Source organism: Bufo bufo, chromosome 4 (assembly GCF_905171765.1).
Source record: "Bufo bufo chromosome 4, aBufBuf1.1, whole genome shotgun sequence".
Taxonomy (NCBI): Eukaryota; Metazoa; Chordata; class Amphibia; order Anura; family Bufonidae; genus Bufo; species Bufo bufo.
In genome coordinates this window covers 619,808,628-619,835,754 of record NC_053392.1, presented here as the reverse complement: position 1 = coordinate 619,835,754, position 27,127 = coordinate 619,808,628, and the positions used below count along the sequence as shown (strand labels likewise).

General features: G+C 43.8%; 1 long non-coding RNA gene across 1 annotated transcript; it reads left to right on the top strand.

The window, feature by feature from the left end:
- Positions 1 to 491: 491 nt before the first annotated feature.
- Positions 492 to 27,127, top strand: LOC120999769. The gene is made up of 3 exons (XR_005778632.1): positions 492 to 528; positions 26,819 to 26,963; positions 27,076 to 27,127. It is a non-coding gene; the product is annotated as an uncharacterized LOC120999769 (long non-coding RNA).

The following is a 27,127-nucleotide window of genomic DNA, read 5'->3' as shown; positions in this document are numbered from 1 at the left end:
CTACATTGAGTAGGCACGTGGATTTCTGCAAGCCTCATTCAGGTGAAAGGAGCTGATTTTCAGTTGCAGAAATCTGAGACAAAATCTGCCGCGTGTGAAGGCGCCCTCGGAGTGGAGTTCCTGTAGGGAGCACCTGCCAGGAGCAACTCCACGAGACACAACCTAAATGTTAGTGGCTGCAGGACCTTTGATGATGTCACAGTCATGTGATCAGTTACATGGGAGGGATGTAAATGTTACTGGCTGTGGGACCTTTGATGATGTCACTGTCATGTGATCAGCTATAAGGAAGAGCTATAAATGTCACTGTCATGTGATCAGCTATAAGGAAGAGATATAATTGTTACTGGCTGTAGGACCTTTGATGTCACTGTCATGTGATCAGCTATAAGGAAGAGATATAAATGTTGCTGGCTGTAGGACCTTTGATGATGTCACAGTCATGTGATCAGCTATAAGGAAGAGATATAGATGTCACAGTCATGTGATCAGTTACATCACACACGGCTGTTCCTGTTTTGTATTCAGGTAAAGGAGAGGTTTTGTACTTGGGACTGCGTGTTGCAGGGGATGTTCTTTTACATGGGACTGTATTCTGGGGGAGGCTGCAGGAGTTTTATTTTACATGGGAATACATGTGGAGGAGTCTGAAGGGAGAGAGTGATGTTCTGCAGGTGGGCTGCCTGTGGTGTATTTGGTGGTTTTTCGGGCTCCTGTCCTCAGGATAGATCATTCATATCTGATGGGTGGAGGTCTGACACCCGGCGCCCCCACCGATTGGCTGCAGCCTCCGGTGCCTGTGCCAGAGGTTGCAGGGAACTACTGATTGATGGGAGTGCGGGGTGTCAGACCCTCACCGATCGAATATCAATGACCTATACTGAGGTCATCAATAAAGAACCTGAAAAACCTCTTAAACCCCTTAGTGACCAGCTTGTTTTGGGCCTTACTGACCAAGTGTTTTTCTTCCTATTTTCATTGTCGCCTTCCAAATGCTATATGAGGGCTTATTTTTACGGGACAAGTTGTAGTTTTTAATGGCGTCATTTTGGGGTACACATAACTTTCTTATTAACTCTTTCTGGGAGGGAGATGGGGGGAAAAACCAGTAATACTGCCACTGAGTTTTTACATTGTAAATTTTACAGCGTTCATTTTTGCGGTATAAATATCATAATATCTTTATTCTCTGGGTCAGTACGATTATAGCGATACCAAATACGTATAGTTTTTTTTAACGTTTTACTTCTTTTGTTCAATAAAAACTCTTTTTTTATATAAGGAAGAAAATCTTTTTGCACCACCGCTTCCCAAGACCCATAACTTTTATATTTTTCTTTCTATGGAGTTGTTTGAGGGCTTGATTTTTGCAGGATGACTCTTAGTTTTTATTGGTATCATTTTGGAGTAAATTCTGCTTTTGATTGGCTGCTATTAAGTTTTTTCGGTGGCAACTAAGAATAAATTAGCAATTCTTTTTTTTTTTTTTTATAGCGTTCACCGTAAGGCATAACTTACATAATATTTATGTAGTGCGGGTCATTACGGACGCAGCAATGGCAAACATATGGGGGAGATCAATTTTTTTAATCAATTATTAAAAAGTTGTGCTTTTTTAATTTTTAGCATAATGATATAGCCATTTTATTTGATACTTTTGTGCTGATTCTTTTTTTTTCTTTCTATATATTAAGGGACACTATAGTCACCAGAACCATTTAGCTGTTGAGGTTCTGGTGACTATAGTGTCCCTTTAATATAGAGAAAAAAAAAATAATGAATTAGCACAAAAGTATCAAACAAAATGGCTGTATCATTATTCTAAAAATTAAAAAAGTACAACTTCTGAAACAAATATATAGTATTTTGCAGATGACTTTGTTTTTGTTTTTTTGTTTTTTTTTACAATCTGCAGATAGTACTGTACTACTAACCCCTCCATCCACCCCTAGATACAGGGTAACACAGCGCAACATACCCGATGTCATCTGGTGACGAGAATCAAAGAGTGGGGATCATTATATCTCTGCTCAAAGGGGACGCGCAATCCTGGGCTTTTTCTCTGCCGACCGGTTCACCATCCCTCCGGTCGGTGGATGAATTTTTTTAGAGCCTTGGGCTTGATTTATGATGACCCAGACCGGGTCTCTATGGCTGAATCTAAGTTGCGCAGTTTGTTACAGGGAGAACATACTGCGGAGTCGTATTGTGCAGAATTTAGAAGATGGGCAACTAACTCGGGGTGGAATGATCCTGCACTCCGGAGTCAGTTTTGTCTGGGGCTATCTGAGAGGTTAAAAGATGCCCTTGCTTTTCATGAGTATCCCGATTGCGGCTTGATAGATGTCTTAGAGAGAGGTATAGGATTCCTCTCAAGCGGGGGGTCCCGTCTGTAATTGGATCCGTCCGACATAGTCCCCGGGGTAATATGACTTTTAAATCTGGGGCAGGAGAGGAGCCTATGCAGTTGGGCCAGGTTTCCTTTCGCTCAGGTGATGGTTTAGGCCTCTTTCACACTTGCGTTGTCCGGATCCGGCGTGCACTCCACTTGCCGGAATTACACTCCGGATCCGGAAAAACGCAAGTGTACTGAAAGCATTTGAAGACGGAACCGTCTTCAAAATGTTTTCAGTGTTACTATGGCAGCCAGGACGCTATTAAAGTCCTGGTTGCCATAGTAGGAGCGGGGAGCGGGGGAGCAGTATACTTACAGTCCGTGCGGCTCCCGGGGCGCTCCAGAATGACGTCAGAGCGCCCCATGCGCATGGATGACGTGTCCAATGCGATCACATGATCCATGCGCTTGGGGCGCCCTGACGTCACTCTGGAGTGCCCGGGGAGCCGCACGGACGGTAAGTACACTGCTCCCCCGCTCCCCCGCTCCCCACTACACTTTACCATGGCTGCCAGTACTTTAGCGTCCCGGCAGCCATGGTAACCATTCATAAAAAGCTAAATGTCGGCTCCGGCAATGCGCCGAAACGACGTTTAGCTTAAGGCCGGATCCGGATCAATGCCTTTCAATGGGCATTAATTCCGGATCCGGCCTTGCGGCAAGTGTTCCGGATTTTTGGCCGGAGCAAAAAGCGCAGCATGCTGCGGTATTTTCTCTGGCCAAAAAACGTTCCGTTCCGGAACTGAAGACATCCTGATGCATCCTGAACGGATTTCACTCCATTCAGAATGCATTGGGATAATCCTGATCAGGATTCTTCCGGAATAGAGCCCCGACGACGGAACTCTATGCCGGAAGACAAGAACGCAGGTGTGAAAGAGCCCTTATTCAGCTTCCTAAAATCCCTGTTACTTCTGTGGAAAACAAGGCCATTTTGTTTGTGCGTGTCCTTTTGTTAAACCTCAAAGCGGTAATGAAAAATTACGGAGGTATTCACATAAAGAGAAAAAAAAGACTTCCTTGACTCTTGGTAGAGTGAATGGGGAGTCTGAGGAAGCAAATATGCATTCTCCCTGCAATACCCGTTTCCCCCTGCCTGCCATGGTGGCGCTAGACTCAGGAAATTTAGATTTTGAGGTATTTGTTGACAGTGGTGCAGGGGTAAACCTTATTGATTTTCAGTTCCTCCAAAATCTTGGTTTTAGAACTACCACTTTAGATAAAGAGATACCTGTGTTTGCTATTGATTCCTCCCCTCTCTCACAAAAGAGTCCTACTCATATCGTTCATAAAATTCAGTTAAGGATGGGTGATTCACATGTTGAGTCCATTTCTTGTTTTGTTATGAAGGGCTTGCCTGCTCCGATGGTTCTGGGTTTACCATGGTTGATAAAGAATAACCCTACTATTGACTGGCAAACAAGACAAATCAGTAGCTGGAGTGAATTTTGTTCGGACAACTGTCTTTGTGCTTCTATCTCAGGGGTGTCAACTACGGTCCTACCTCAGTTTCTCTCTGATTTTGCGGACGTATTCTCGGAGGGTGGAGCTCAGGAGCTGCCTCCCCATCGAGAATATAATTGTCCGGTCAATCTCATCCCTGGAGCTAAACTGCCAAAATCTCGACTATACAACCTTTCCCAACCCGAAAGAGAAGCTATGCGGAAGTATATTGCAGAGAGTTTGGCAAAGGGACATATTAGGCCATCTAAGTCCCCTTTGGCCGCCGGCTTCTTTTTCGTAAAAAAGAAAGACGGATCACTTAGACCGGGTTTAGATTTCCGGGAATTGAATCTCATTACGGTCCGTGATCCGTATCCCCTTCTTTTGATTTCTGATCTATTTGATCAAATTGTTGGAGCCAAGGTGTTCTCCAAGTTGGATTTAAGAGGAGCTTATAATCTGATCAGAGTTAAGGTAGGAGATGAGTGGAAAACGGCCTTCAATACACCCGAAGGTCATTTCGAGAATCTTGTCATGCCCTTTGGTTTAACTAATGCGCCAGCGGTCTTTCAGCGATTTATCAATGATATTTTCCATCATTTAGTGGGAAGGTTCATTGTTATTTATCTTAATGATATACTAATTTACTCACCTGATTTGGAGAACCATTAGGATCATGTGAGACAGGTGTTGTCGATCCTTCAGGAGAATAAATTGTATGCAAAATTGGAAAAATGTGTATTTGCTGTCCAGGAGCTACCGTTTTTAGGATACCTGCTTTCTGACTCTGGTTTTCGTATGGACCCCGAAAAGGACCGGGCGGTACTGGAATGGGACCGGCCTGAGAATCAGAAAGCTCTGATGCGGTTTTTGGGTTTTACAATTTACTACAGAAAATGTATCTTGAATTATTCCACCATTGTAAAACATTTGACAGATATGACTATAAAACGCGCCGACTTTTCTGTCTGGTCGAATGAGGCATTACAGGCCTTTTCTGCTATTAAGAAATGTTTTGCGTCTGCTCCCATTCTGATGCAACCTGATGTGTCTCAACTGTTCATCTTGGAGGTTGATGCATCAGAAGTGGGGGTCGGAGCAGTTCTGTCACAGGGTCCATCCCCTAGCAAATTGCGTCTGTGTGCTTTTTTTCTCCAAGAAACTCTCGGTCGCTGAAAGAAATTATGATGTAGGAGATAGAGTTGCTGGCCTTTAAATTGGCCTTTGAGAAGTGGCGTCATTGGTTGAAGGGGGCTACTTATCCTATTACGGTAAATACTGACCACAAGAATTTGGCTTGCCTGCAGTCTGCTAAGCGCCTGAATCCTAGACAGGCTAGAGGGTCACTGTTTTTTACTAGGTTCAATTTTGTGGTCACCTTTCGCCCTGGGGTTAAAAACGTCAAGGCAGATGCGTTGTCACATAGTTTTCCTGGGGGGGAGTGATTCGGAGGACCCCGCCCTGATTTTGGCTGATAGGGTGGTGGTTTCCGCTCTGTACCCCGAGTTGGAGATGGAGTTGTTGGGGGCCCAGGAGGAGGCTCCTGATTCTTGTCTTTCAGACAAGTCGTTTGTTCCTGCTGAACTGCGATACAAGGTGTTCAAGGAACATCATGATACGGTCCTTGCGGGACATCCTGGAAGCAAATCCACCATAAATCTTATTTCCCGGAGATTCTGGTGACCAGGGTTGTGCAAGGGTGTGGAGGGTTATGTGACAGCTTGTGAGACCTGTGCACGCGCGAAGGTGGCTCACACTCGGCCTTCAGGATCCCTTCTTCTTTTATCCATCCCGTCTCGTCCTTCGACGCATTTGTCCATGGACTTTATTACCGATTTACTAAGTTCCAGTGGGAAAACTGTGATTTTGGTGGTAGTGGACCACTTCAGAAAAATGGCCCACTTTGTACCGTTGCCTAGCTTGCTCAATGCCAAAACTCTCACTCAGGTTTTTATCAATAACATTGTGAAACTACATGGCATTCCCTCTGATGTGGTGTCTGATAGGGGGACGCAATTTGTTTCCAGGTTTTGGAGGGTGTTCTGCTCTCGTCTGGGAATTTAACTGTCTTTTTTCCCTTTCATCCTCCATGACGGCATACCATGAGATGACAGGCCTCCAACCAAGTAGAGACAGGAAGTATAAAACAGAGGGACTTCCGGTTTGAGTGACGGCCGTAAGGGGGCGTAGCTTAATTTGGCACGGCAGATCAAGACTGAAGTCGTCCGCTGATCTGAGGTCTGCAGGTAAGGAGAGATTTAAGAGGGCATACAGAGCGGACAATATGTCTGATATTGTGGCAGGACAGATGAAGCCTTCTGGGGGTGCAGCTGCAGTAAGTCACATCCAGTGGGGGAAGACTCTCACTCTCTAACTCTCACTCTCTCTCTCACACTCTCACACTCTCACTCTCTCTCACACTCTCACTCTCTCTCTCTCTCTCTCTCTCTCTCTCCTCTCTCTCTCTCTCCACTCTCTCTCCTCTCTCAATCCTCTCTCTCTCTCTCTCTCTCTCCCAAAATCCTCTCTCAATACTAAGAAGTGTGTGAGTTTGACAAAACTGTCAGATAGAGGGTCCACGGCACGGCTAACATGGCCAAAGACTTAGTCCCATCCATTAGAGATGAACTAGGAGGAGATGCATGACCCGACAATGCATAAAACGAAGTCGCGGGGTAAAAATTACGAATACTTTTCTTTGAACCCAGATCAGGATTCAGATTCAGATAGTGATGATTCTGTTGATTCTTCAGGCTCAGACACAGAATTTAGAAGCTTTCTATTTTCTTCAGAAGATGCAAATGAATTGATAAAACCAATTCGGACGACTATGGATCTTTCTGACGAAAAAATTCATAGGTTTGTTCAGGATGAAATGTATGGGGGTCTCGAGCACAGAAAAAAACGGGTCTTTCCAGTACATAAAAATATGTTAGAAATTATTAAAAGAGAATGGAAATCTCCAGATAGGAAATTATTTATTTCCAGAACCATGAGGCTTAGATTTCCCTTTAATGATGAGGATGAGACTCTGTTAACCTCTTGCCCCAAAGTCGATGTTTCCCTTTCAAAATTGGTTAAGGAATCCAATTCTCTTCCCTTCGAAGATATGGGATCATTAATAGATCCTATGGACAAAAAAGTAGATTCCACTCAAAAAAAAAGCCTGGAAAGCGTCTACGGCCATATTTAAGCCCAATTTAGCTGCAACTTCAGTATCTCGATCCTTGAAAAAATGGTTACAGCAGTTAGAAGTCCTGCTTAAGGAAGGTAGACCTTATGATACCCTAGAAGATTCTTTCCCTCTTTTATTAAAAGGGGTAGACTTCTTATCTGATGCGACTGTGGAGTCGGTTAGAATAGCCGCCAGAACCTCTAGTCTATCGGTAGTAGCAAGTAGGGCCCTATGGTTAAAATCCTGGACGGGGGATGTTGCATCAAAAATAAAATTGTGTAATTTGCCCTTTCATGGCAGCTTGATATTCGGGCAGGATTTAGAAACTATATTAGAAAAAGCAGCAGATTCTAAAAAATCCTTTCCAAAAGAAACAAATAAAAGAAAATTTCAGTTTTCTAAGGCTAAGAAAAGGGGTCCATTTCATTCCAAAAGAACAGACAGAGGAGGACAGTGGTCAAAAGGGAAAAATCTAAATGTGGGAAGGAACAGAGGTTTCATGTTCACCCCCAAAAATCTTTCCGAAAACACTGGGAAAATATCACCCAAAATGCATGGGTGCTAAACATCATAGCAGAAGGTCTCGATATTACCTCCCGTCTTCCTCCCCCGAAATTTTTTTTCAGGGTAATACCCATTCAAAAGACATCTCTCCTTCAGGAATCTCTCGAGGAAGGTGTCTGGAATCTTCTATCTCAAAGAGCCATTATTCCAGTACCCTATTCTCAATTAGAAAAAGGATACTACTCAACAGCGTTTTTGGTGAAAAAAGCCCAGTGGGAAGTTCCGGTTGATCCTAAATCTAAAGAAATTGGACAAATTCATAAAATACGAAAGGTTCAAGATGGAATCCCTAAGGTCAACTATAAACTTATTAAAAAAAGTCGATTTCTTAGCATCTATAAATTTAAGAGATGCATATTACCATGTACCAATATGCAAAGAAGCTCAGAGATATCTGCGGTGCGCGGTATTTCTGGGGAAAAGGTTGTATCATTTCCAATTCCAGGTTCTTCCCTTCGGGATCACCTCGGCGCCGAGAGTGTTCACGAAGGTGATGATAGAGGTCATGGCACATTTAAGAAGACGAAATATCTTAATACCCTACTTAGACGACCTTCTTGTGGTAGGGAACTCAGAGGAAAATCTAGAGACAAATATATCAAAAACATGTCAGATTCTGTCCCAATTAGGGTGGATCGTAAACTGGGAAAAGTCAAAACTTACCCCTTCACAGAGACTAATCTTTTTAGGCGTATGTCTGGATTCCATACTTCAAAAACATATGACAAACAGAACACATATTACTAAAGTAAATCTACCAAGGGCATTGCTAATTACTGGTGGGTGGGGAAACTATCCCTATAGTCTCACCCTAGTCTCATGCTCGGCCCAGGGACGGCCCCTGATGGTGGGGACTCCCTGTCCTCGAACCTAGACTAAAAACTCCTAATGCAACCCTACTACCGGGATAGTGAAGGAGGGTAGGACAATCGCCTAATGGTAGATGACAAGATATACACAATACATTACACATACACAACCCTATAAACATAGGGTAAATGGATGGACTTTGTATACAGCCCTATTGACGCAGGTGCTGGTCAACGGTACAAAGTACATCGAGGTATATGACACACCCCAAACATAAAATACAATAGAAACAAAGAAAACCCCAACGTGTTTCCCCCACGGTGTGGGATCATCAGGGGGTAGGTAAGGTCAAATAGTTGATATCATGGATAGCGGATATCCACACTATAAAGCGATATCCATAAACAGGGTGAAGACCACCAATTATGTATCCATCATAGTTGTGAAAGGACCATCACTTGATAAGAGAAGGAGGACAGAACCAGTTCAATTCAGCGACCAAAACGGAGGGAGGTGGTTGCTCCATATAATCACATATTCAATGGCCACATCTGTGGGGGAGAGACACAATAACAATAGTGAGCATGCTCAATAGTGACCTCCACCAATGGCCACCCAGATCACACAGATAACTCTCAGTCTCAAAGAGATAGAAAGTATCCAGCCGAGTAGCAGATGGCAATAGCCAAAGTAGATATCGCAAGAAAGGGCACATTCAATATAGCCAGCAATCTAGTCCAAATAACAAACAGAGCAAGGGAGCTACAGTCACCTAAAGAATTATTAGGAACACCTGTTCTATTTCTCATTAATGCAATTATCTAGTCAACCAATCACATGGCAGTTGCTTCAATGCATTTAGGGGGGTGATCCTGGTCAAGACAATCTCCTGAACTCCAAACTGAATGTCAGAATGGGAAAGAAAGGTGATTTAAGCAATTTTGAGCGTGGCATGGTTGTTGGTGCCAGACGGGCCGGTCTGAGTATTTCAAAATCTGCTCAGTTACTGGGATTTTCACGCACAACCATTTCTAGGGTTTACAAAGAATGGTGTGAAAAGGTAAAAACATCCAGTATGCGGCAGTCCTGTGGGCGAAAATGCCTTGTGGATGCTAGAGGTCAGAGGAGAATGGGCCGACTGATTCAAGCTGATAGAAGAGCAACGTTGACTGAAATAACCACTCGTTACAACCGAGGTATGCAGCAAAGAATTTGTTAAGCCACAACACGCACAACCTTGAGGCGGATGGGCTACAACAGCAGAAGACCCCACCGGGTACCACTCATCTCCACTACAAATAGGAAAAAGAGGCTACAATTTGCACGAGCTGACCAAAATTGGACTGTTGAAGACTGGAAAAATGTTGCCTGGTCTGATGAGTCTCGATTTCTGTTGAGACATTCAAATGGTAGAGTCCGAATTTGGCGTAAACAGAATGAGAACATGTATCCATCCTCTGATGGCTACTTCCAGCAGGATAATGCACCATGTCACAAAGCTCTAATCATTTCAAATTGGTTTCTTGAACATGACAATGAGTTCACTGTACTAAAATGGCCCCCACAGTCACCAGATCTCAACCCAATAGAGCATCTTTGGGATGTGGTGGAACGGGAGCTTCGTGCCCTGGATGTGCATCCCTCAAATCTCCATCAACTGCAAGATGCTATCCTATCAATATGGGCCAACATTTCTAAAGAATGCTATCAGCACCTTGTTGAATCAATGCCACGTAGAATTAAGGCAGTTCTGAAGGCAAAAGGGGGTCCAACACCGTATTAGTATGGTGTTCCTAATAATTCTTTAGGTGAGTGTATGTCCCTACTTACAGTTGGTTGTCAAACTTTTTGGTCGCCCACATCGGTTCCTCCTGAGGTCCGATAGAGTAATGGTCCTTTCACTCCATTTAAATACCCCTCACTGCGCCTGTGCCGAATACAGACGCACACGGCGCAGGCGCGAGAATAAGGCCGATGGATGAGATGGAGGCTGTCAATCTAGAGATGGGCGGGCTGGAGGGACGAGCGGGGCGGAATACAGGGTGAGTGGACGGAGCCTCTAGGTGCTGAAAAGAAGCCCCTAGAGGCTCATTTGCATACCAATAAAAGTTGGTTTCTTAGTGTAACGGCTGCACACAAAGGTCTTAGAATAGCATGGTTAGGTAGAGCAGACACTAGCAGATCGCTAGTGTCTGACAGCTAATTAGGTCCAAATGAGGTGGTAGAAACCCTTTAAATGGGGTGAAAGGACCATTACTCTATCGGACCTCAGGAGGAACCGATGTGGGCGACCAAACAGTTTGACAACCAACTGTAAGTAGGGACATAGCTCCCTTGCTCTGTTTAGGATATCTACTTTGGCTATTGCCATCTGCTACTCGGCTGGATACTTCCTATCTCTTTGAGACTGTGAGTTATCTGTGTGATCTGGGTGGCCATTGGTGGAGGTCACTATTGAGCATGCTCACTATTGTTACTATTGTTATTGTGTCTCTCCCCCACAGATGTGGCCATTGAATATGTGATTATATGGAGCAACCACCTCCCTCCGTTTTGGTCGTTGAATTGAACTGGTTCTGTCCTCCTTCTCTTATCAAGTGATGGTCCTTTCACAACTATAATGGATACATAATTGACACCGATTCATAAATATTGGTGGTCTTCACCCTGTTTACGGATATCGCTTTATAGTATGGATATCCGCTATCCATGATATCAACTATTTGACTTTACCTACCCCGTGATGATCCCACACCATGGGGGAAACGCGTTATTTGACCTTACCTACCCCCTGATGATCCCACACCGTGGGGGAAACGCGTTGGAGTTTTCTTTGTTTCTATTGTATTTTATGTTTGGGGTGTGTCATATACCTCGATGTACTTTGTACCGTTGACCAGCACCTGCATCAATAGGGCTGTATACAAAGTCCATCCATTTACCCTATGTTTATAGGGTCATGTATGTGTAATGTATTGTGTATATCTTGTCATCTACCATTAGGCGATTGTCCTACCCTCCTTCACCATCCCGGTAGTAGGGTTGCATTAGGAGTTTTTAGTCTAGGTTCGAGGACAGGGAGTCCCCACCATCAGGGGCCATCCCTGGGCTGAGCATGAGACTAGGGTGAGACTATAGGGATAGCTTCCCCACCCACCAGTAATTAGCAATGCCCTTGGTAGATTTACTTTAGTAATATGTGTTCTGTTTGTCATATGTTTAAGTATTATAATTAAAGTATATCATTTTAGAGGGTTAGTACTACTGCTGGATTTAGGTATTTCTCCATTTGACCCTATATTAGCTTGTATCTTTACTTGATGGATTTGCATACTTCAAAAAACATTTCTTCCGGCCAAAAACGTATCAGAAACGATAAAAAGAGTATCAAGATTCACAGAAATGGCAAGTTGTTCAGTCAGGGAAAGCATGAAACTGTTGGGCTCCCTAACATCGTGCATTCCTGCAGTAAAATGGGCACAATTCCACACTCGTACCCTGCAACAGTGGTTACTAGGATGTTGGAACAGAAAGAGGCCTTAGATCAGATAATCCTAATTCCTCCTTGGGTAAAAAACTCACTCCAGTGGTGGTTGAACCCGGACCAAATTCACACTTTGAACAGATGAGTTGGTAGACGTTCCTAAATACTAATAATATCACAGCCTGATGAATGTTTAAAAATAAAAAGACAAAACCTTTATTAAAAGTCTGTTTAAAAGGGAGGGGGGGGGGGACCCATATGTCACAGTCTGTGACCATCAGGCAACCAGTCTCAAAACCTATACAGAGAAGGGGAACAAATAACTCCTCTGCACAGTAGAGGGACTGGGCTAAAACCCGACTTGCTAGCTGGTAATTGCTATGGATACGCAAGTCAGAGTTAGGGACACGGTAACCAGTGTGAATGGATACAGGGTGTGTATAACCGGTGATCCTGTAAGGTGTATATATATACAGATATGGTTGTGCCACCTAGTACTTAGATCCTGTAATGCTCAATACAATTGATCGCACTGCCTCTATCAGAGTGAAGTCTCAATGGACTTGGATACACTTAAATACGGTGCAGAGTTCAGACCAATATATATGTATAGCCTGTGGCCAATACCTAGGTCACAACCATATATCCGCAGCCAGTATTGGCTATATACAGTCACTCAGAGCCAGTATATTTTAGCTCCATTTACACAGCTGTAGCCAGTATATTTTGGCTCCATCCATTCATCACATACACACTCCAAGGCTGAATAGAGAATTATTGCATCTAGTGCAGTCCTGCCTAAAGAGCCGTGTCCTAATGATTTGCAGCAGCTCTACGCGTTTCCACGTGACTTGTGGTTGTCAAGTAACTTCGGCATTTGTGGCGGCATTAAATGTGAACCAGATGGGGCTATTTTTTACATCTGAGGTACAAGAGCAACAGATAGCGTTCTTGGATTTGATGATCACCATTGGTACTGAAGGAAAGATTACCACGAACCTGTTTAGGAAAAAAACCTTGACTAACAATCTCCTACACTGGCAAAATATCCTGAGAGGGGAATTTTTTACTAGCCATGCAACAGGAAAGAGGTATAAGATACGTTCGTTCATCAGGTGTACTTCTGTGGGTATTGTATATTTAATCAGCTGCCAATGTGGGTCACAATATGTCGGCAAAACAAGACGTGAACTGAGACGCAGACTTGGTGAACACATGTCTGATATCCGGAATAAGCGGGACACATCAGTGGCACGTCATGTATGTGAAATGCATGACGGTGACCCTGATGTGTTGAAAGTACAGAGGATTGAACAAGTGAAGATGTCAATCCGTGGAGGTGATATCGATATACCCCTATTACGTAAAGAAGCAATGTGGACATATAAGTTGCAGACAGTTCAACCACAAGGGCTAAATGAGGCCATATCTTTTGCCAGTTTCATCTAATGCATTAGCCCCAGTATGTATGGGATGATATGTTTTAACTTGCATTAGAGCTGTACGTCTTACATTAGAGCTGTACGTATATCTATCTCCTATATGCTGCCTCACAATATGATGCAATTGTATCTGCTCTACTTTTTCTATTTGATATACCCGGGTACATGTTGATATACACTTATGCATACTGGGTATACACTTTATATATCGTGTCTGCGCCTTAGCTGCGATATTTAGTGACACTTGTGAGTCTTTTTTGTACTAGTTTGCCCCTCCCCACTGGTGATACATGACCTAGATGGGAGCGGTACTTGCTGTTTCGGTTTATGAATCCTGATGGTACTCCGTCCAGCGGATATGTTCTGTACCTAACGACAATATTTGGGCCGCGATTTTCATTCCCCCTGTTACCGCGATAAGTGCTATATGTGTCAGGAGGGGTTAGAATCATTACGGCATCGGCTGGTCAGAGGGCGGAGCCATTGAGCCCGCCCCCACTTCTGATTAGAGATGTTACCGGCACACCCCTCCTGATAGGCGGGGCTTCGGCCATATGAACTCGGCGTTCTATCGGCCGCGCGCGGCCATTACAGTGCTAATAGCCATAGCACACCACAGTGCGGCTTGTTCTGTCTTGACATAAGCATTAAAATTAGCTCCTGAAGATACGTGACAACCACAAGTCACGTGGAAACGCGTAGAGCTGCTGCAAATCATTAGGACACGGCTCTTTAGGCAGGACTGCACTAGATGCAATAATTCTCTATTCAGCCTTGGAGTGTGTATGTGATGAATGGATGGAGCCAAAATATACTGGCTACAGCTGTGTGAATGGAGCCAAAATATACTGGCTCTGAGTGACTGTATATAGCCAATACTGGCTGCGGATATATGGTTGTGACCTAGGTATTGGCCACAGGCTATACATATATATTGGTCTGAACTCTGCACCGTATTTAAGTGTATCCAAGTCCATTGAGACTTCACTCTGATAGAGGCAGTGCGATCAATTGTATTGAGCATTACAGGATCTATGTACTAGGTGGCACAACCATATCTGTATAGACTGCGTGCAGAATTATTAGGCAAATGAGTATTTTGACCACATCATCCTCTTTATGCATGTTGTCTTACTCCAAGCTGTATAGGCTCGAAAGCCTACTACCAATTAAGCATATTAGGTGATGTGCATCTCTGTAATGAGAAGGGGTGTGGTCTAATGACATCAACACCCTATATTAGGTGTGCATAATTATTAGGCAACTTCCTTTCCTTTGGCAAAATGAGTCAAAAGAAGGACTTGACAGGCTCAGAAAAGTCAAAAATAGTGAGATATCTTGCAGAGGGATGCAGCACTCTTAAAATTGCAAAGCTTCTGAAGCGTGATCATCGAACAATCAATCGTTTCATTCAAAATAGTCAACAGGGTCGCAAGAAGTGTGTGAAAAACCAAGGCGCAAAATAACTGCCCATGAACTGTGAAAAGTCAAGCGTGCAGCTGCCAAGATGCCACTTGCCACCAGTTTGGCCATATTTCAGAGCTGCAACATCACTGGAGTGCCCAAAAGCACAAGGTGTGCAATACTCAGAGACATGGCCAAGGTAAGAAAGGCTGAAAGACGACCACCACTGAACAAGACACACAAGCTGAAACGTCAAGACTGGGCCAAGAAATATCTCAAGACTGATTTTTCTAAGGTTTTATGGACTGATGAAATGAGAGTGAGTCTTGATGGGCCAGATGTATGGGCCTGTGGCTGGATTGGTAAAGGGCAGAGAGCTCCAGTCCGACTCAGACGCCAGCAAGGTGGAGGTGGAGTACTGGTTTGGGCTGGTATCATCAAAGATGAGCTTGTGGGGCCTTTTCGGGTTGAGGATGGAGTCAAGCTCAACTCCCAGTCCTACTGCCAGTTTCTGGAAGACACCTTCTTCAAGCAGTGGTACAGGAAGAAGTCTGCATTCTTCAAGAAAAACATGATTTTCATGCAGGACAATGCTCCATCACACGCGTCCAAGTACTCCACAGCGTGGCTGGCAAGAAAGGGTATAAAAGAAGAAAATCTAATGACATGGCCTCCTTGTTCACCTGATCTGAACCCCATTGAGAACCTGTGGTCCATCATCAAATGTGAGATTTACAAGGAGGGAAAACAGTACACCTCTCTGAACAGTGTCTGGGAGGCTGTGGTTGCTGCTGCACGCAATGTTGATGGTGAACAGATCAAAACACTGACAGAATCTATGGATGGCAGGCTTTTGAGTGTCCTTGCAAAGAAAGGTGGCTATATTGGTCACTGATTTGTTTTTGTTTTGTTTTTGAATGTCAGAAATGTATATTTGTGAATGTTGAGATGTTATATTGGTTTCACTGGTAAAAATAAATAATTGAAATGGGTATATATTTGTTTTTTGTTAAGTTGCCTAATAATTATGCACAGTAATAGTCACCTGCACACACAGATATCCCCCTAAAATAGCTAAAACTAAAAACAAACTAAAAACTACTTCCAAAAATATTCAGCTTTGATATTAGTGAGTTTTTTGGGTTCATTGAGAACATGGTTGTTGTTCAATAATAAAATTAATCCTCAAAAATACAACTTGCCTAATAATTCTGCACTCCCTGTATATATACCTTACAGGATCACCGGTTATACACACACCCTGTATCCATTCACACTGGTTACCGTGTCCCTAACTCTGACTTGCGTATCCATAGCAATTACCAGCTAGCAAGTCGGGTTTTAGCCCAGTCCCTCTACTGTGCAGAGGAGTTATTTGTTCCCCTTCTCTGTATAGGTTTTGAAACTGGTTGCCTGATGGTCACAGACTGTGACATATGGGCCCCCCCCCCTTTTAAACAGACTTTTAATAAAGGTTTTTTGTTTTTTTTAAACGTTCATCAGGCTGTGATATTGTAGTAGATTCCCCGATCAGATTCAAACGATCACCATTGACGCAAGTCTGTGGGGGAGGGGAGCTTATTGCTCCCTCCATACCTGCCAAGGACGATGGTCCATGGATCAGATGAGTCAGTCATCAAATCAGAGAGAACTCTGGGCTGTTTGGGAGGCATTAAAAGCTCTGTCTCAGGATATAATAGGGAAAGATATACAAATAAGATCCGACAATACAACGGTAGTAGCCTACCTAAATCATCAGGGAGGAACAAGGAGCGAAAGTCTGGGCCAATTGGCGGAATTATTTTTTTCGTGGGCAGAAAGTCACGTAAATTCCCTATCAGCAGTACATCTCAAAGGATCTTTAAACGTGAAAGCGGACTTATTAAGTCGAGTACCTCTAAAATCAACAGAATGGAGCCGGAGAAGCGGGTCTTTGCACAAATAACCTCAATGTGGGGGACTCCGCAAGTAGACCTTTTTGCTACAGCACAAAATACAAAACTCAAAAAGTTCTTCTCTCTAAATCCCTTCGACGGAAACATAGGGGTGGATGCGCTGGCACAAAAGTGGGAATTTCGCCTAGTGTATGCGTTTCCTCCTCTAGCGTTAATTCCCAGAGTATTGAGAAAGATCCGATAAGAAAGGGCTCATGTAATACTGATAGCCCCACTATGGCCAAAAATATCATGGTTCCCTCTGTTAAAACTTCTGTCATTAGAGAGTCCATGGATTCTTCCCTGGACAAAAAACCTACTAGTCCAAGGTCCAATCTGTCACCCCCGGGTAGAGAAACTACACCTGGCTGCCTGGAATCTGAAAGGTTAACTTTAAAAGCCAAGGGACTTTCAGATGATATAATTAATACAATGGCAGCTAGCAGAAAGGTAGTGACCTCAAAGATTTATTCCAGAGTCTGGTCAAAATTTTGTGCCTGGTGTTCTCAATCTAAAAATTCATGCCACATTTTTTCTATTCAGACGGTATTAGGATTCTTACAATCTGGTTTTGACAAAGGGTTACGTCCTAATACTTTAAGGGTGCATGTATCAGCACTGAGTTCAGTTTTTGATATAAAAATCACTGACCACCCTTGGATCATCAGGTTTATAAAAGGAGCAGATAGATTGAAACCCTTTTTTAAACCTTATGTTTCTCCTTGGGACCTTAAGCTGGTCCTTTCAGGGTTAACGGTAGCCCCCTTTGAACCGTTGTCAGATGTGTCTTTAAAATATATCACACTAAAGGTCTTATTTTTAGTGGCTATCACATCAGCTCGCAGAATATGTGAGATTCAGGCACTGAGATAGTGGAACCGTTTCTCATGATATTTCCAGACAGAATGGTAACCACCTTAGGTAGGAAGGAAGCATCCAACCTAAACACCAATTTTCATAGACAGGAGGAGATTGTATAGAAGAAGTACAGCGGCTCACCTCCTCAGTATATGGAAAAGGTGCTCACCCCCAGGTCCCACCCTCAGGACCGAGAGAGAAATTGAATGTAAAAAGACAGGTGTGGGGGGGCACACTACAAAAGGGAACACCAAACAACAAATTAATAGTACACTTTATTCCACTGAATTGTGGTAAAATCCTAAAAACATACCCCTAAAATACAAATAAAATATAGACCATATACAAATCTATAAACATGCACACAAGGGAATGACACGGTTAAATACCCAAATAGCAGCTAATGAACTTGAGCGGCACACCAATATTGTCCACAGTCGCAAAATGTCCCGTAGGTGTCCAAATCTAGTGGATTAGTGTAACACAGTTCTTACTGGGTGACCCCCAATTTAAGCCTGTGGGGCCCAATAGTTTGCTGGGTATGGCCTATGATAAACGGCTCACTACCGCTGCCACAATACCTGCACGTACTGTCTCTGCTCAGACTCAGCTCGGTCTTACCGGTCTTCACTGCTAATCCTGCAGCGGTGGTATGGAAGGCCGCACACCCGCAGCGTCCCACGTGGTGTGCTTCCGCCTGCACGTATCGTCCCACGTGACCGGGTATCCAAGGAGACCGGATGCTTTGCTACTGTGACGTCAGTATTGTGCGACAGCTTTCACAGCGGCGCTGTTCAGTTCACTTTATCTTCTTTTCTTTGCCGGCTTTGTTTTCTTTGGTATGCGGTGGATCAACGCTCACTCTAACTACCGCCAGACGCGTTTCGGGGTCCCTCGCCCCTTCCTCAGTGGCCTACTGAGTGAACGGATCCTCACTCTTTATAAATGGTTAACTCCACCCCCATCTATAATTGACGGAGTGGATTCACCCTTGATATGGCTATACATCTGTGCATTACCATTTGTATATAATTCAGCAATTCATTACATAAAATATAAATATAAAACAATAAATATCATTATATATCCCATTAAAATATAGGTCATTGGAGAAGACTACTGAAACAAATGGAGAAAACTATTAGAGTACCACGCACACAAACCGCATTGAGCTGCATGCGTTTTCAATTGCGTAATTGTGGCTCAGTATGTCTAGGAGGTAATTCTGTTACTGTTATGGCTTATTGTAGATTAAGAGGAACCGTCCCGCAAGGAGGGGAGATCACAGTGTCGATAGACGACCAAACTGCGATGTCCCATCCCTACCGGACAGGCCCTCACAAAAACCCGAACACCTCCATCTCAGCATTAGGCCCCTGGGGATGATGGTATCATATTCAAAAATCCTCCGGGATTCCTGACGTGACATATGTGCAATATGATTCCCACCTCTCCAGGGTTTTTTAACCTTTTCAATTGCCACAAACTTCAACCCAGTAGGATCACTATTGTGTACTACTCCAAAATGTCTGGATACGGAGTGCGTCTCCAGGCCTTTCTTAATATTTGCCACATGCTCCGCTACTCTTTTTTTCAATGTTCTTTTTGTTCTGCCGATATATTGTTTCTTGCATCCACATTGTAGCAGATATATCACATCTGTGGAATCGCAAGTAAGGCATTCCTGTATTTCCAAACTGAATGAGTTGACAGTCGACTCTACTTTTGTGGTCTTTTTTGGGAAGCTAGTAGTTTTGCAATTGGCACACCTCCCACATCTGAAGAAACCATTCACTGCTAACCAATTATCTTTTTTCTGAGTTTCTTTCCTCAATTTCACTGTGGGAGCTATCTTGCCGGCCAAATTGTTTGCCCTAGTATATGTAATTTGGGGGGCTGCACTCAAGAGGGGACCAATGACTCTATCATTTAATAAGTGTCCCCAATGTTTGCGAATACTTTTTTCCATTGTTTTGTACTGAGAATTAAAAGGTAGTATAATTCTCAATACCTCATCTTGTGGTGGGGGATCTCTCGCAACAAAGAAATCTTTCCTCTCCATTCTTTTCACTTTTTCAAGTGACCTATCTATCACTTGGACCGGATAATCCCTTTCTAGGAATTGTTGCTTCAACACAGTTGCTTCCTCCTCAAATTGATTATCATCCGTACAATTTCGCCTAAGTCTCCGAAATTGACTGGTAGGCACATTTACCAACCAGCGAGGTAGGTGGCAGCTAGCATATCTGATAAAGCTGTTCTTAGCAACTGGTTTGAAGTAGGTGTTGCAAAATAGTTGTCCCCCCTTTATCTGTATTTCCAAATCTAGGAATTCTACTTTCAGCTGACTAACTGTGGGGCTGAACACCAGATTTTTATCATTCTTATTAATGTCCTGAAGGAAAATATCCAGGGATTCAGACGTATTCTGCCATATGAACAGGATGTCATCTATGTAGCGCCGCCACAGTACCAGATCCGTCCCCAGCCTGGGCTTGATGACCTCCTCCTCCCATTGCGCCAAAAAAAGATTGGCATAGCTGGGGGCGAACCTGGTACCCATGGCGGTGCCAGTGCGCTGTACATAGAACTCCCGATCCTGTTCATATGGCAGAATACGTCTGAATCCCTGGATATTTTCCTTCAGGACATTAATAAGAATGATAAAAATCTGGTGTTCAGCCCCACAGTTAGTCAGCTGAAAGTAGAATTCCTAGATTTGGAAATACAGATAAAGGGGGGACAACTATTTTGCAACACCTACTTCAAACCAGTTGCTAAGAACAGCTTTATCAGATATGCTAGCTGCCACCTACCTCGCTGGTTGGTAAATGTGCCTACCAGTCAATTTCGGAGACTTAGGCGAAATTGTACGGATGATAATCAATTTGAGGAGGAAGCAACTGTGTTGAAGCAACAATTCCTAGAAAGGGATTATCCGGTCCAAGTGATAGATAGGTCACTTGAAAAAGTGAAAAGAATGGAGAGGAAAGATTTCTTTGTTGCGAGAGATCCCCCACCACAAGATGAGGTATTGAGAATTATACTACCTTTTAATTCTCAGTACAAAACAATGGAAAAAAGTATTCGCAAACATTGGGGACACTTATTAAATGATAGAGTCATTGGTCCCCTCTTGAGTGCAGCCCCCCAAATTACATATACTAGGGCAAACAATTTGGCCGGCAAGATAGCTCCCACAGTGAAATTGAGGAAAGAAACTCAGAAAAAAGATAATTGGTTAGCAGTGAATGGTTTCTTCAGATGTGGGAGGTGTGCCAATTGCAAAATTACTAGCTTCCCAAAAAAGACCACAAAAGTAGAGTCGACTGTCAACTCATTCAGTTTGGAAATACAGGAATGCCTTACTTGCGATTCCACAGATGTGATATATCTGCTACAATGTGGATGCAAGAAACAATATATCGGCAGAACAAAAAGAACATTGAAAAAAAGAGTAGCGGAGCATGTGGCAAATATTAAGAAAGGCCTGGAGACGCACTCCGTATCCAGACATTTTGGAGTAGTACACAATAGTGATCCTACTGGGTTGAAGTTTGTGGCAATTGAAAAGGTTAAAAAACCCTGGAGAGGTGGGAATCATATTGCACATATGTCACGTCAGGAATCCCGGAGGATTTTTGAATATGATACCATCATCCCCAGGGGCCTTAATGCTGAGATGGAGGTGTTCGGGTTTTTGTGAGGGCCTGTCCGGTAGGGATGGGACATCGCAGTTTGGTCGTCTATCGACACTGTGATCTCCCCTCCTTGCGGGACGGTTCCTCTTAATCTACAATAAGCCATAACAGTAACAGAATTACCTCCTAGACATACTGAGCCACAATTACGCAATTGAAAACGCATGCAGCTCAATGCGGTTTGTGTGCGTGGTACTCTAATAGTTTTCTCCATTTGTTTCAGTAGTCTTCTCCAATGACCTATATTTTAATGGGATATATAATGATATTTATTGTTTTATATTTATATTTTATGTAATGAATTGCTGAATTATATACAAATGGTAATGCACAGATGTATAGCCATATCAAGGGTGAATCCACTCCGTCAATTATAGATGGGGGTGGAGTTAACCATTTATAAAGAGTGAGGATCCGTTCACTCAGTAGGCCACTGAGGAAGGGGCGAGGGACCCCGAAACGCGTCTGGCGGTAGTTAGAGTGAGCGTTGATCCACCGCATACCAAAGAAAACAAAGCCGGCAAAGAAAAGAAGATAAAGTGAACTGAACAGCGCCGCTGTGAAAGCTGTCGCACAATACTGACGTCACAGTAGCAAAGCATCCGGTCTCCTTGGATACCCGGTCACGTGGGACGATACGTGCAGGCGGAAGCACACCACGTGGGACGCTGCGGGTGTGCGGCCTTCCATACCACCGCTGCAGGATTACCAGTGAAGACCGGTAAGACCGAGCTGAGTCTGAGCAGAGACAGTACGTGCAGGTATTGTGGCAGCGGTAGTGAGCCGTTTATCATAGGCCATACCCAGCAAACTATTGGGCCCCACAGGCTTAAATTGGGGGTCACCCAGTAAGAACTGTGTTACACTAATCCACTAGATTTGGACACCTACGGGACATTTTGCGACTGTGGACAATATTGGTGTGCCGCTCAAGTTCATTAGCTGCTATTTGGGTATTTAACCGTGTCATTCCCTTGTGTGCATGTTTATAGATTTGTATATGGTCTATATTTTATTTGTATTTTAGGGGTATGTTTTTAGGAGGAGATTGTGGTTCCTTCCTTTTTTCCCAATCCAAAATCCGAAGGTGAAGAAAAATTTCACAAACTTGATGTGTGCAGAGCCATCTTAGTTTATTTAGAGGCCACCAAAGATTTCAGGAAATCAGACTTTTTGTTTGTCCAGTTCCAGGGAAAATTTAAAGGTCATAGAGCCACAAAAGACTCCTTAGCCAGGTGGATTAAGTCGGCAATATTAGAATCTTACAACTCTATGGGGGTTTCTTCGCCAAAAAATTTCAAAGCCCATTCCACAAGATCGATTTCCACTTCGTGGGCAGAAAAGGCTAATGTTTCAATAGAACAGATTTGTAGGGCAGCAACATGGTCCAACCCTCATACCTTTATAAAGCATTATAGGGTAGATACTCTGTCAAAGCAGGAGCTTTCCTTCGGTAGGAGAGTTTTAGAAGCCGTTGTCCCTCCCTAGGATAGTATTGATCTGATATGTCTCATGGTATGCCGTCATGGAGGATGAAAGGGAAAAAACACTTTTACTTACCGGTAATTTCCTTTTCATGAATCCTCCATGACGGCAGGGATTCCCCCCCCCCCCCAAAAAAAAAATATATATATATATAAATAAACAAAAACTTTTATAAAAAGTAGGTGTTAGGTATGTGTGTATGCAAAAAAAAAAAAGAGAGAAAAAATTATATATATATGACTTGGAAGAATAGATTCTCTAGGCTGTCCGTCCAGAAGACACTGAGGATATGCTGGGGGAGGGTCTATTTTATACTTCCTGTCCCTACCTGGTTGGAGGCGGGTCATCTCATGGTATGCCGTCATGGAGGATTCATGAAAAGGAAATTACCGGTAAGTAATATGGTTTTCTTCGGCTTTTCATCCCCAGTCAAATGGTCAGACAGAGCGCACTAACCAAAACCTGGAGACCTATTTAAGGTGTTTTGTTGCCGAGAACCAGGATGACTGGTCCTCATTCTTGTCTGTAGCTGAATTTGCCTTGAATAACCATAGACAGGAGTCCACTGATAAGTCGCCATTTTTTGGCGCATATGGTTTTCACCCACAGTTTGGTACTTTTTCTGGGACTGGATCTTCTGGGATGCCAGAAGAGGAGAGATTCTCTTCCACCTTGTCATCTATCTGGCGGAAGATCCAAGTTAATTTGGAAAAGACGGGTGAAATATATAAACAGATGGCTGACAGGAGACATATGACTGGTCTGGACCTGTGTGTGGATGATTCGGTGTGGTTGTCCAAAGGTACCATTTTGGAAATTGGGTCCAAAATTTATTGGCCCTTACAAAATCTCTGCGATTGTCAACCCGGTGGCGTTTCGTCTGGATCTTCCGCAGACCTGGAAGATCCATAATGTGTTTCATAGGTCTTTATTAAAGAAATATGTGGAACTTGTGGAACCATCTCCATTGCCACCTCCCCCTGTCCTGGTGGATGGCAATTTGGAGTTTGAAATCTCTAAGATTCTCGACTCGCGTGTTCTTCGGGGTTCCCTCCAGTACCTGGTGCACTGGAAGGGATACGGTCCCGAGGAAAGAATGTGGGTTCCGGCTGCTGATGTCAGTGCTAGCCGCCTGGTGAGGGCCTTTCACAGGGCACACCCGGATAAAGTTGGTCCGGGGTGTCCGGAGGTCACCTGTAGAAGGGGGGGGGGTACTGTCACGCCTTGCCCTGTGAATGTGCGGAGGTCTGTCAGACTGGCTGCACATGTCTGACTTCTCTGTTTGTTTTGATTTGGGTTTGAGCTGGATCCACCTTTCCTCAGGTGTACTGGGTTTTATTGTTAGTGAGGCTATTTATCCTTCCTTTCCCTAGTGGCCTGTGCGGGTTATAGTTCTTTCCTGGAAGCTCTTGATTTGTGGTGGATCGTCTGCTCCAGCTCTGCTCAAGATAAGTCCTCCCCTTTATTTCCCTTTGTGTGTTTTATCTAGGCCTCTAGGGAGACGCTTGCTTCCTCCTGGTTTGAAGAAGCAGGTTGCCTCTTCCCTGTTCCCTGCTGCTTAGGGTTTGCCCAGGGTGTTTAGGTTTGGGCACGAGGGCATGTGCATATCCACCATTAGGGTATGCACATGGGCACAGCAGTTTAGGGAAAGCTTTAAGGAATCGCTAGGAGTTGACCCTTTTCTCCCTAGCTTTTGGGCCTAGTCGTTTGTTCTGTTTGTTTTCCCGTGTTTGGTTATTTCCCCGCTTACCTACCTATCGTGACAATAGGCTTTTCTTTGATGACCTATACACAAACATGTACAAAATAACATTTTCCATGTGCAATCTGCATTTTTCTCACTCCTATCACTAGAAAGTCGGATTTTTTTTTACCACAATACGGATGAGAATAGGACATATTCAAAAATTTGCCGAACGGACACATGGATGCGGGCAGCACACATTTTTCCGTTCTTTTTGCAGACTCATACAAATGAATGGGTCTAACGTGCAATCTGCAAAAATGGATGCAAAATATGGTTGAGTGCATAAGGCCTGCAATGGTCAATGTACTTTCAACAGACTTTGAATGCCTGAATAGTACAGGTGAATGTAAGAAAGTTTGTAATATATCTTACAAGAAAAAACTGTCTCTCTTCCTAACACCTCCAAAATGGCAGTAAGAGAGGGGTTCCCCCCGCCACTCAGGGATAGGAAACAACTTGGAAGACAGAGTTAAAAGGCTCCTCCCCTTTACCTGCTCCGGTTGTTTCCTGTCTGTTGGGGTGCACAGAAGACTCTCCTGTCAGCTCATGGCAGGAGAAAAGAAGATCTCACCCAGTCTGTTCTCTTCCCCGGCTTACTGCTGGGAGGCCTGGTGCAGAGAGTGGGAACTCCAGGCTGCAGCAGGCTTTCCTGTCCTGCTCTTAGTCATAGGACCTTCACTATGAGGGCAGCTCCTATACCACTGTCAGGAGGTTCTGGTGCAGGATCAGGTCCGTGGAGCAGTTGCAGGCCAGGAGTTTTCTTAGGCAAGAAGCTCATTTCCTTCTCTCTCTCTCTCTCTGCTTGTCAGTGTGAGTGTTGACGTAAGATGGTTCTGTGTGTCTACGATGCACTTAAGAGCTCAGATGCTGGGTTATGTGGGATAATGCTGAAATCAATGTGTGCACACCACCAGAAGGGCAACCATTGCGATGATGACATCAGTGCGCCAGTGTTTGTTTGGCGTCCTCATGTGGTGAGTGGAATGGAGGATTATGGTTGGATTGCCTCTTAGGTTAGAGCCACACAGAGTTCTTTAGATGAGGTTTTGAGGCAGATCTACCTGCAGGATTTTCAGCCAAAGCAAGAAGTGAATCCACCAGGAAGGAAAAGTATAAATTCTTCCTTTATATTTCCCATTCTGCTTCAAGACCTTGTCCAAAAACTCTGTGTGGCTGTAGCTAGTGTTGAGCGAAGCGAGCTTCAGATGCTTCATCCGAAGTCGCTTCGTTCAAAACTTCGGAATAATACTGTATGGAGATCCGTCTCATTAATCAAATAAATGCACAAACAAGACCAAGGAACATTAAAGGGGTATTCCAGTAGGTAAAAGTTATTCCCTACCCACATCACAGGGGATAGCTCTCAGATCGGTGGGGGTCCTACCACTGGGACCCCCACCGATCATATGAACAGGTGTCCCATACCCCCTGCAGGCCGCCTGCTGCTTCCCTGAAATGACTGGAGTGGCCAGTCATACATGTACACGGCCGCTCCATTCATTTCTATGGGAGTTCCAGAGATAGCCGAGCGCTCAACTTGTCTATCTCCGGAACTCCAGTAAAAATGAATGGAGCAGCTGTGTGCATGTGCGACTCGCTGCTCAGGTCATTTCAGGGGAGCAGAGAGGGTTACAGGGCCCCCGTTCTCGTGATCAATAGGAGAACTGAGGAGAAATACAAGCTCATTGGCACTAATTTACACCCACAAGTGACCAAGGCCAGAATGCACGGAACAGTGGCAACATGAAGCGCCATATAAACAGTTCTAAGGGATGTTTGTATAGCTTTCCTTGTAAGTTTTTGAAACCCAAAGCACTAAAGAAATGAACAACAAGGAAAGATGCAGAAATTGTCATTTTCTCTAATAAAATATATTACAAAGTTTCTTCTATTTGCCTGTTCTATTGAGATATACAAAGTTGTGTGAAAAGTTAGTGAGTATTTAAGAGTCTGTACTACAGAAGTGCTGTCTTCTAATTTAGAGTGTTATAGGGTTGGAGAAGTGGTAGAAAGTGGAAAGGAGCCCCGCCTAAAAGGCAAATCAATATTGGAACAGTTACCCCTGCTAATGTCTTGGGAGAAATATAGTATTACGTCAGGATAAAGGGGGTATCAGAGTATAGTGACCTGGAAGATGTGATATACAGCAGTGTACATCCTATGTAACACTGTATTCACTGTATTATAGCAGGTGCAGGCAGCTTACCTCATTTTATTATCAGCAATCTGGAATACATGAGACAACACAATAACGAAGTCACCTCCATTGTACACGATCAGTAGTCCTTTATAATTACCAATTCGTGAAACACTATACTTCATGTAAAATGTTCTTTAAAATGTGATTTTGCACTAAGTCCTCCATGTTTTCCTCAGGTTTCTTAGGTTCAGGACTATTTTCATTTGAAAAACAATAGCCCTTTCCATCAATGACCCATCAAGGATGGAGAAGGACAGAGACCACATGGCTGCGAGGATATTAGACCTCACCCTGGAGATCATCTCCTTGATAACTGGAGAGGTGAGAGTCTCACATGACATCACTCATATCTCTAGTAATAAACCAGGGAAATGTCTGGAAAGGTGAAGGATTCTTAGAATCTCTGTAGTGATCGGCGTCTCCCTATACACAGGATTACAAGGTAGTGAAGAAGTCGTCTGGTGAGTGCGTGACACCCCGTGTGT